Below are 10,787 nucleotides of genomic sequence, written 5' to 3'. Positions count from 1 at the left end.
TAGGTGTTCACATAGACTAAAAGTGTGTCCACTCCTGTAAGCAAGCTGCTGGTATTGCCAGCACTCTTGTAACTCTGGTACAGAAAAACCATGGCCACTTCTCTGAACAGCAATGGTAATGGGCCTCTGTTCTGCAGGCCAAATGGCATCTGCATAATCTTTTATCTAGAAATTATAAACGGTATGCAAATCAGAAAAAAACATAAAAAACCCCCAAAAAAAACCAGTTAGATTTGATAAAGTATATGAGAGGCCATTCAAAATATATTTCAAACCTCACTCTTGCACATGCTGTCAAACGCTCTCATTCGCTACTATACTATCTCACACAATCAAAGCTCATTTCACACACACTCTATCAAACTCTCTCGCACACACTACCAAACTCATTCGGTCCGTGCGTCTTCCGATCATTCGTTTTTTGATTTTATATTGAAAGTAGAAAAATTAGAAAACAGCTCCTTTTCGTTTTCCCTCTTTTCAAAACAAAACAAAACAAGAATTCAGCTTAATTTTTCATTTAGGAGTAGAAAAATGAATAAATACATTGATTCTTATAGTGTTCCTGTGGCTCAGTGGTAGAGCATTGCGTTAGCCACTGTCGTGGGTTTAATTCCCAGACAACACACATACTGAAAAAATAAATAAATAAATGTATAGCCTGAATGCACTTTTAGTGTCTGTTAAATGTAGTGTGTGTGAAAGCTTTGATAGTGTGTGAGACGTTATAGTAGTGCATAAGAGAGAGTCTGACATGTCTCTTGAACGGCCTCTCATACATATTAATACCCTTTTTAAGTGCTTCAAAAAGACAAAGGCTGCATCTGAAACCGCCTACTCAATGAGTAGGTACTTCATTTCAATAAGTACTTACTTAACGAGCGCTAAAAGAGTACGTACTCTACAGCCAAATCTCGTTGAGTATGAATGCGATCTGCCATGTTGACGTTATCATGCGATTTATGACGTTATAACAAGCGCAACAAGTTAAAAGATATGAGCGACAGGTTCTGTAAATATTTTGATGTTGATGAAATTTTCTCATTTTTGGTCTTGTAGAAGAAACAGCTGCCCTTGTGATTGTAGTATAACCAATCAATTTTGGGTTAAGGTTTTTTTTAAATATATTTTTAACTCTACTAATAAAACCCACAGTTTAATCCTTAAATATTTTTTTTATTATTATTACGAAAAAACAAAATCGTTTCTCTTGAATATATTATTAATTTCTTAATTTTATGTGCAAAATTGTTCATCCACACGCACTGGCTTAAATCTCCTGTTTTCCTTTTTTTGTTGTTGAATGTCTCTCACGTTTGATCCCTGAGGCTTACAGTAAAAATAAAAACAACAAATGCAATTTTTAATGCATTGTGATTAAATGAATTGTATTATTCAAATATTTATTCTTTTTTTTTCTGTGTATATAATCTCATACTATGATGTACGCAAACCCATTATAGTTGTTTTGTTTTTTTGTCATTATGATTGTTCATTGTTAAAGATACTACCATCTTTCCCTGAGCTTGTATGTAATCATAGCAGTAATAATACTAAAAAGAAAATAAGAGCGACAGGTGCACAAACACTTCATAGCATCAATAAATCCACAACCCTACCTAGTAAAGTTTCCTCCGTGTTTGTAATATCTGCACAAAGGAGACGTCGATCAGCTGCTCAAAGATCTCATCTTTGGAGAAGACTGTTGATTTTACTCAAAAAATGTAAGTATTACTACTTAGAAATTAAGTTTTACCTCAGAATGCATTGCTAGCCCACACCAAAAATTATGAACAATAATAAAGACAAATGCTGACCAATAATTATATTTTTTTAGTAAAAATAAGCGAATTGTATTTTTTGTCATATGCCATAGCTATGCATGACTACACACACTAGACAAATTCAGCCAAGGTGAATACATCTCAGTTTTCAGTCGAGTAATGAATTAATGCATGTTAATGAAACAATTATATTTTATTTACTGACAACAACAGGAAACATGAATAAATGAGTAAAAGAATAAATAAAAGTAATCATGACAATAAATAAATACAAGTCAAGGACACATGAAACAAAGCTTTATTCAAACATATTGTTCTGACAATCATGTATTTAGAGACAGCGAACCCATATCTACTCAACACAGCTGGTCCAGTTCTGCAGCTTTATTCTGATGAAGCAGCTGACCACTGAGCCAACCTTCACCTGTCCCTGCTGTCCATCACGACCCACAAAAATGCACAAACACAAAACAAAAGCAGCACGGTGTCATTTGATTTCTGTATTAGAAGTAACAAACTTATTTCGTACTTTTTCTTACTTTATATTTTTGTTTTAAGTTTTTCTTTTCACAAATGACACTGTCTCGTTCCACCACAAAAGCTCTGCATCAAATGCACAGAAATCAAGAATCAGAAAAGTGCTGTAATAGCTCTGTTTGAAATTACAATAATTAAAATAAACTACAACTTATCTGATCAATACTGCATTTATTTACATGTAGTTGCTGATGCGTTAAATCACTTTTTATCCAACACAAATGTTCCTCAATTTATCAACAATACTAATGAACTAATGAAATAGATAACTTATGTTTAGTTACTCCATGTAGAATTGTTTATTTACATTACTTACATTCATCTAAAGCAGTGCTGACATCAGTGAACTCTACATAACAGCACGTATAACGTTACATCTCTCACTCAGATGTGTGTTCATGTTGTGATGTGCTCATCTGTAATTCTTTTAGGAAATGTTCCTGTCTCATATTAAATAAACATTTAGTAATCGTCTTTAAGATGTATGGTTTATGTAAATGCACTTTGGAGACGTGCATGTGTTTACTGGAGCTCCCCTGTTCGCTATAGGCTACATAATAAAACGTGTTTTTACAGCAAAATTATAAATATACTGTAACGTTACTGTCTAGCGTCTTTACACCTTCAGCAAATCGATTTTAACACAATCGTGTTTTTGGTTTGTAATACTCACATTTGTGAACACCCTCGTCGCTGTTCTCCATCACGTTCGATGATGACATATTGATCTCCCGTGGGCTTCTGGGATAGAAAAGTATCCATCGATGAGTACTCAAGAATCTGGGCAGAAGCAGTAGGACATCCGGGAACTTCTCGCCTACTCTTTTATGAATACTGAGGTTTCGGACATACTTATTCGCTCGCCTACTGCTTTTTCCCTACTATATAGTAGAAGTAGGCATATTCGGACACACTTTAAGTAGACGCACGTCCGAATCTCGCGAGAATTAGTATGTCACCCAGGTAATTCTCGCCTACTCGTTTATGAATACTGAGGTTTCAGACATACTTATTCACTCGCCTACTGCTTTTCACCTACTATATAGTAGAGAAGTAGGCGGTTTCGGATGCAGCCAAATTGTAATCATTTTAAAATATGCTAATCTTACCTTGGAATTGAATGATTGCATTTTTTAAATGGACTTCCCAGTGAGCCTGAACTCTCTTTTTAATCATTGGCTTCAGCGAAGGGCAATAATACAATATGTGCAACAAGATGTGCACTTTGGTATCAGGTGCTTTACACCTGCTGAGACTACTGATGGATGCATCTATAAGCCTAAAACGAAGATACAGAAGTGAAACTATTCTGATGTGTATGATATACTTTTCATTTTTGTAATTGCTTAGTCATTCCACCCATCTCTCGTTTTAAAGAACCATTGTTAACAACATTAAAATGACTTTTGTTATGTTAAAGATTCCATCTTCATATTAAATATTGTTAAGTAACATCTCGCCCAGAGCCAGTAAAACACTCATTTTTTCACCGCTTAAACAAATTGAACTGTATGAAGAATCGGTACCCAATTAGCACAAACACGATATATCAGATAGATATCAGGATAGTTTTCAACAACATTATTTTATAGATTAAAACATCACTTTTATATCTATTTAATCCTGTATGAATGAAATACAGTAAATATACTTACATTGATTCCTTGGCGGTCGTTGAATCCTCTAACGTTACACCATTTTAAAACACATGCTAACGTCGAGGGCCCTGTGTGTCTGGGATATATCAGATAAATAGCAGGGTAGTTTTTAATAACATTTACCTAATAATCAAAAACAACACTTTTACTTCAACTTAATCTTGTACGAATTAAATAAATATACTTACATTAATTCCTGTGCGACTGTTAAAGCCTGTGTCAGGTTGAGCGGCCTGTGCGTGCACTTAAAACAGTGCGCATGCGTGTGTCTGAGAGTGCAGCCAGACCCTTCTCACTGAGCTGGGACAGCACCTCTTCAAACTGGCCACCAACGGTCAGGAAACAAAGTCACTGAATCACTGATTCACCCAATCACTGAATTACTGAGTCACTGAATCACTGAGTCAACGAATCACTGAGTCAACGAATCACTGATTCACTCAATCACCAAATTACTGAGTCACTGAATCACTAATTCGCTCACTCACTGAGTCAACGAATCACTGATTCACCCAATCACTGAATTACTGAGTCAATGAATCACCGAGTCAACGAATCACTGATTCACTCAATCACCAAATTACTGAGTCACTGAATCACTGAGTCACTGAATCACTGATTCACTCAATCACTGAATCACTGAGTCACTGAATCACTGAATCACTGAGTCAATGAATCACTGATTCATTCAATCACTGAATCACTGAGTCAACGAATCGCTGATTCACTGATTCACTCAATCACTGAGTCAACGAATCACTGATTCACTCAATCAGTGAATTACTGAGTCACTGATTCACTCAATCACCAAATTACTGAGTCACTGAATCACTGATTCACTCAATCACTGAGTCAATGAGTCACTGATTCACAGAGTCATTCAATGACCAAATTACTGAGTCACTGAGTAAATTAATCACTGATTCACTCAGTCAATGAATCACTGATTCACTCAATCACTGAGTCACTGATTCATTGCGCAGGCTGTTTCATGACCTTTAAAAGTACATTAATAACCCATCACAGTTTCCTTGCGTAAAACAGTTAATTTGCAAATAATCAAATACATTTCTTACAATACACTGTTAAAAATAAATGTAATTTTACAGGTAATAGTCTGTATTTTTTTACAGAATTTTCCCGTTTTTTCATTATACAGTATAATACTGTTGTTTTACATATATTTGCTGTATTTTAAAGTTCTGCCATTATATTTACAAATAATTGCTTGTATTTTGGTATTACAACAATTTTCTGCTTTTAAAATGACATTTTCTGTATTTTTACAGAGTAATGTGTAATTTTACATAAAATCGTTTATAATATTTACAGATTTTTCCTGTAAAAATAGGAAAAAATGTATAACCACAAATCAACAGTCAGTCACTGTGTTCTGTCCAATTATTTCAACAAAATGTTATTTTGATGCTTCGGAAACATTTGATTTGTTTAAAGTTTCATGCCAAAAAGTATAGTATTGCAGCAGCATCTATGGGCGTTCTTTATTATAAATCACTGCATTAAAAATGAACAGTGAGGTTACAGTGTACCCTTGCCTATTTACTAAATCATTTATACTATATTCAAAGAAATGCTAAATAAATGATGTAATATCTGTTCTAAGCAGTAGTATAATGTTGCCTATTCAAATAAAGATTTGTGCAAATACCAGCAAATATTTACACAGCATAACTGAATCAGCTTTATTTCAACTCAATAAAACAGTTAATAACATTCAAACTTTTATTCAACAAAATGTATTCAAAGGCATATGTATTAGTTTCATAGACAGTATAAAAACAGATGTGTTTATGTGTGTGTGCGCAGTTTCAAATCGGCCGCCAAAACTTTTCCGTTTAGTCCCGCCCACAGTGCAGGCTGCAGAGCTGCTCTCTACTCGTCGACAGTAACGGAAGGGCGAGCGGATGATTCGAATTAACTTCAGGCTAATCATTAGGAGCTGTGTGAGAAAATATCGCGCTCTTTTATTGAGCCTGTTTTTCGATAACTACAGCAAATTTTGATGATACCACAGCGGACATCATGCCAACCGATCACCGACTGAGGTAAGTCTTTCATACTATTAATATATTAATATGCAGCACGCGTCTTTCAAATTTGTTTTCCATTTGTTTTAATGCAAGAAAGATCAGTTGAGCTCAAAACAAGCTTTAGTAAACTTGTTATTCATATTAAAGTCCGTTCAAGTGCATGAATTCTGCTCATATGGCAGTAACTTATCAGCCACGTTTTGAAACTATTAAATGGCGGGACATTTTAAAACACTGAACGTGGCTGATGTCTGGTGTTAAATTGTCATTACATATCGGATCGTTAGTTATAAAAATTGCACCTATCCAGATGAATGGACAGTTACACCCCTATGTAGTAATATGATGCAGCTAAGTCAAAGTAAATCATATAAAGTTCTCTAAATGTTTATATAAATTGTGCTAAAATAACATGGCAAACCAAGGCATCACCCAGTCAGCAAATTTCCTTTGGTGCGGATCTGACCCAAATCAACAGCTAAAGTGTGTCCCAGATTAGTTTGTGTTCGCCGGCCCAAAACTGGTCCATATCTTTTTAGCCAGAACTGAACCAAAACAGTGCCATAACCCAACCCAGAGTGAGCCAAATAATAAAAACAGACGTGGCTGATAGATGGCCCTTGTCTGGTATTCTTATATGGCTGAGTTCTGTAAAGGGCTGACGGCCCACATGTGGCTGATACACCAAAAGCCATTATTCAACCATATTTACACCACACCTATCTTTTTCATTTAAAATATTCATTACATGGTAAATCTTAAACACAAAAATGGATTCACACTTATTTAAAAAAAATAATAATAATAGTATTTTAATAACAGAATTACAATACAGAACATAACATAACAGAAGCTATTTTGTAAATGTCAGATGAGTGAATAAATGTGCAAAAATTGATAGTTTTAGTAAGTCTCGCCAGTCTTTCTCACCCACAGTCTGTCAGGAAAAAACGAGAAAAAAGAGCATTAGTATATCATAATTAGTATCATACTTTAGATATTATTTGAAGACAAGCACATAAATGACTGTAAATCAGCACTGCACCCAAGACATGAGTGCTGCTGTGAAGTCCCTTTTAAATTTACATTTTCTAAATTAAACTAATTTAGCTACTTTAATAACAGGCTATTTTTAGACATAATAATAATAATAATAATAATAATATACACAATATTAATGAAAACATAGGGGTGTAATGGTACCTCAGTTTTGAAGTCACAGTTTTTTATTTTTGTTACAGCAGGGGGAGAAAACAATAGTTTGTTTGTTTTTTTAATAAACGGTAGTTTACTGAACAATTTGTGTTGTAAAAAAAAAAAAAAAAAAAAAATGATGCTAATTACCAAATGTTTATTTCTAATTCTAACATTATTCTGTATATTTATTAAAATAACAGCAGATATCTAGGAAGAAAAAAAACATCTGAAAGTATAAAGTCAGGAAAAAATGCTTATGTTTGTAACAAACACCCCTCAGTCTGTTGACAATGAAACGAGCTTTAAATGAGCATTTTCAGGAGATCTGAAGACATCAGCATAATAAATGAGGTGAAAACAGGAACTATTGACATGAAATAAAGAGTGTTTTCAGCAGCTGTTAATATTGATGAGTCTCAGACGATCAACACTCATTCAACAAGACATTCAGGATCATCAGCAGATCATCTCACTTTATTCTGAGTGTTTCTGTTAGAAACTGATTATAAGAGTCAGGATAGAAGATAAAAGCCTATAAAACATGCTTTACTGAAAGATAATACTGTTATTATCACAATATGACATGAAACATCAATAATAACACAAACACTAATGACACTCATCTTCATCAACCACTACAGGTTACAGCAGTCCATATGAATCTAAATATAGTCTGCTTTTATGATAACTATACATTCATTTCAATAATCAACTTAGATCAAAGAAGACAAAGATCATAAACCTTTTAAAATAAAGCGGCACGAGGAATATTTATTGTTTCCATTGTCAAACTTTACTCATATTTATCTATATTAACATAGATTTAAAATGTGTCACGTGGCTCATTATAGGCTCAGCGTAAAGTATTTAGCAGTTTCTGTTCCAGTATATTTTAACAATGTAATGTAACAAATCTGATCTGTCAAAGATGTCAGAAGAGTAGAAATAACATCACAGCAGAAACACTTGAGATAGATTCTTCAGTGAAGCTCCTCCCACAAGAATCACATCATCAGTGAAGCTCCGCCCACAGTAATTCAGCAATAAATGCTGGAATATTCCCATCAGTTTACAAGTGAAGACGAGCATCAGAGCATCAGGAAGAGCTGAGTTTATTAAAGAGGACAGAGAGAAGATGAGAGATCCAGAACCCTGCAGAATCAAACACACTGAAGATACTGAACAACAAACAGGTCGGTGTTTATTCTTCTCTCTTTATTAATAGTGCTGATGGTTATAACGCTTCAAGCAGATGTAGATTTGCTGTAATAGGAAAGAATCTTTAGAGCTCTGCAATAATTCAGCTGAAGCATCAAATAATAAGGTTTCTGTAAACTGGGTACTTTTTTTCAACAAAATTATTTGTTAGATAACTGTGTAGTTGATCAAACATGTTTAATAGTTCTCTCTATAGAAACATGGGATTTGTGCCTATAATGTTTTAAAAATCATAATTTGGAAATCAATGTACCTCATTCACTGATGAATGAAAAGGTTTCAGAGATGTATATATAAAATGTACTAGATATATTTATATTTATTATTTAGAAAACTTCATCAAAATGTTGTATAGCAATTGTCAACTTTCTGCTGTTACATCAGGGTTCATGTTTATGCCTTTTCACATTTCTTTTTTTATGTAATAATGAAAATAATCCAGTTTTACGCTTATTTCAGAGTTAATTGAAGAAAATGAGGAGAATGAAGAATTGAGTGAAGTTGAGGGAAAAAATCTCTTCAGAACTGGAAAAAAACCTTTGAGTTGCTCTCAAACTCAGAAAGATTTAAAGAAAAGAAGAGCCAAGGAATCTTTCACCTGCACTCAGTGTGGAAAGAGATCGACATACAAACAGAGTCTTGAGCGTCACATGAGAGTTCATACTGGAGAGAAACCTTACAAGTGTTCACACTGTGACAAGAGATTCAGTGATTCAGGACACCTGAAAAGACATGAGAGGATTCACACTGGAGAGAAACCGTACACATGTGATCAGTGTGGGAAGAGTTTCACAATAAAAGGAGAACTTACAATACACATGAGAGTTCATACAGGAGTGAAACCTTTTACTTGTGATCAGTGCGGAAAGAGTTTCTCACAATCATCAACCCTTAAGGGTCACATGAACATCCACACTAGAGAGAAACCGTACACATGTGATCAATGCGGGAAAATATTTTTGTGGGCTTCAGTCCTGAAGAAACACCTTAAAGTTCATACAAAGGAGAAGCCACATTCATGTCATTTGTGTGGAAAGAGTTTTTCACATCAAGAATATTTAAAAGAACATCAGAAAATACACACTGCTGTGAGAGATTACATGTGCTTTGAGTGTGAGAAGACTTTTACTACAGCGAGCAGTTTAAAAAAGCACCAGAGGATTCACACTGGAGAGAAACCTTACAAGTGTTCACACTGTGACAAGAGATTCAGTCAGTCATCAACTCTGAAAACACATGAGAGGATTCACACTGGAGAGAAACCGTACACATGTGATCAGTGTGGGAAGAGTTTCACAATAAAAGGAGAACTTACAATACACATGAGAGTTCATACAGGAGTGAAACCTTTACTTGTGATCAGTGCGGAAAGAGTTTCTCACAATCATCAACCCTTAAGGGTCACATGAACATCCACACTAGAGAGAAACCGTACACATGTGATCAATGCGGAAAATATTTTTGTGGGCTTCAGTCCTGAAGAAACACCTTAAAGTTCATACAAAGGAGAAGCCACATTCATGTCATTTGTGTGGAAAGAGTTTTTCACATCAAGAATATTTAAAAGAACATCAGAAAATACACACTGCTGTGAGAGATTACATGTGCTTTGAGTGTGAGAAGACTTTTACTACAGCGAGCAGTTTAAAAAAGCACCAGAGGATTCACACTGGAGAGAAACCTTACAAGTGTTCACACTGTGACAAGAGATTCAGTCAGTCATCAACTCTGAAAACACATGAGAGGATTCACACTGGAGAGAAACCGTATCACTGCACTGCATGTGGGAAGCGTTTCAATAATTCATCTGCTCTACACAGACATACAAAAAACATTCACAGCAAGTAGATCATCTTCAGATCTTTCAGGTCTGATGCTGCGTCCTCAACAAACGTGACACAATAATGCATCAAGCAACAGAATATCATCTGGATAAATCTGTCATAACAAGCAACATGACAAAGAAACATTATCTAAAGTTTTGTTGTGCATTTTATTAACATGAACAAGAGAGGATCCAGTAAAACTCAGAACAGTGAAAGATCATTGTTTGTCTGTACCTTGTGTAGAAGTTATTGGTGTCATTGTAGTTGATTTTGTGTTGTGGACTGGAATCACTGGTGACGCTGGATCATCTCGAGCTGTGAAGATGAATGTTAGTTCAGATTAATCAAACTGTAGAATATGATTATCATATTTTAATTAGTAAACACACAAGATAACTCTAGCATCATTATATTATCAGATCTAACAGAGACTCTTCAGTAACTGATCATGAGATTGTTTTCTGACCTGAACTCTTGACAGTATATGTGACTGAGCTCTGGACTCGATCTCTGTGA

At 34.8% G+C, this 10,787-nt stretch overlaps 1 pseudogene; it reads left to right on the top strand.

Moving 5' to 3' along the window:
* Positions 1-7,467: 7,467 nt before the first annotated feature.
* Positions 7,468-10,467, top strand: LOC131536515 (zinc finger protein 271-like; annotated as a pseudogene).
* The last annotated feature ends 320 nt before the right edge of the window (positions 10,468-10,787 follow it).

This window comes from Onychostoma macrolepis, chromosome 03 (genome assembly GCF_012432095.1).
Source record: "Onychostoma macrolepis isolate SWU-2019 chromosome 03, ASM1243209v1, whole genome shotgun sequence".
In the NCBI taxonomy this organism is placed as follows: Eukaryota; Metazoa; Chordata; class Actinopteri; order Cypriniformes; family Cyprinidae; genus Onychostoma; species Onychostoma macrolepis.
The sequence above is the reverse complement of the archived record's forward strand: the minus strand, read 5'-3'. Positions and strand labels throughout refer to the sequence as shown.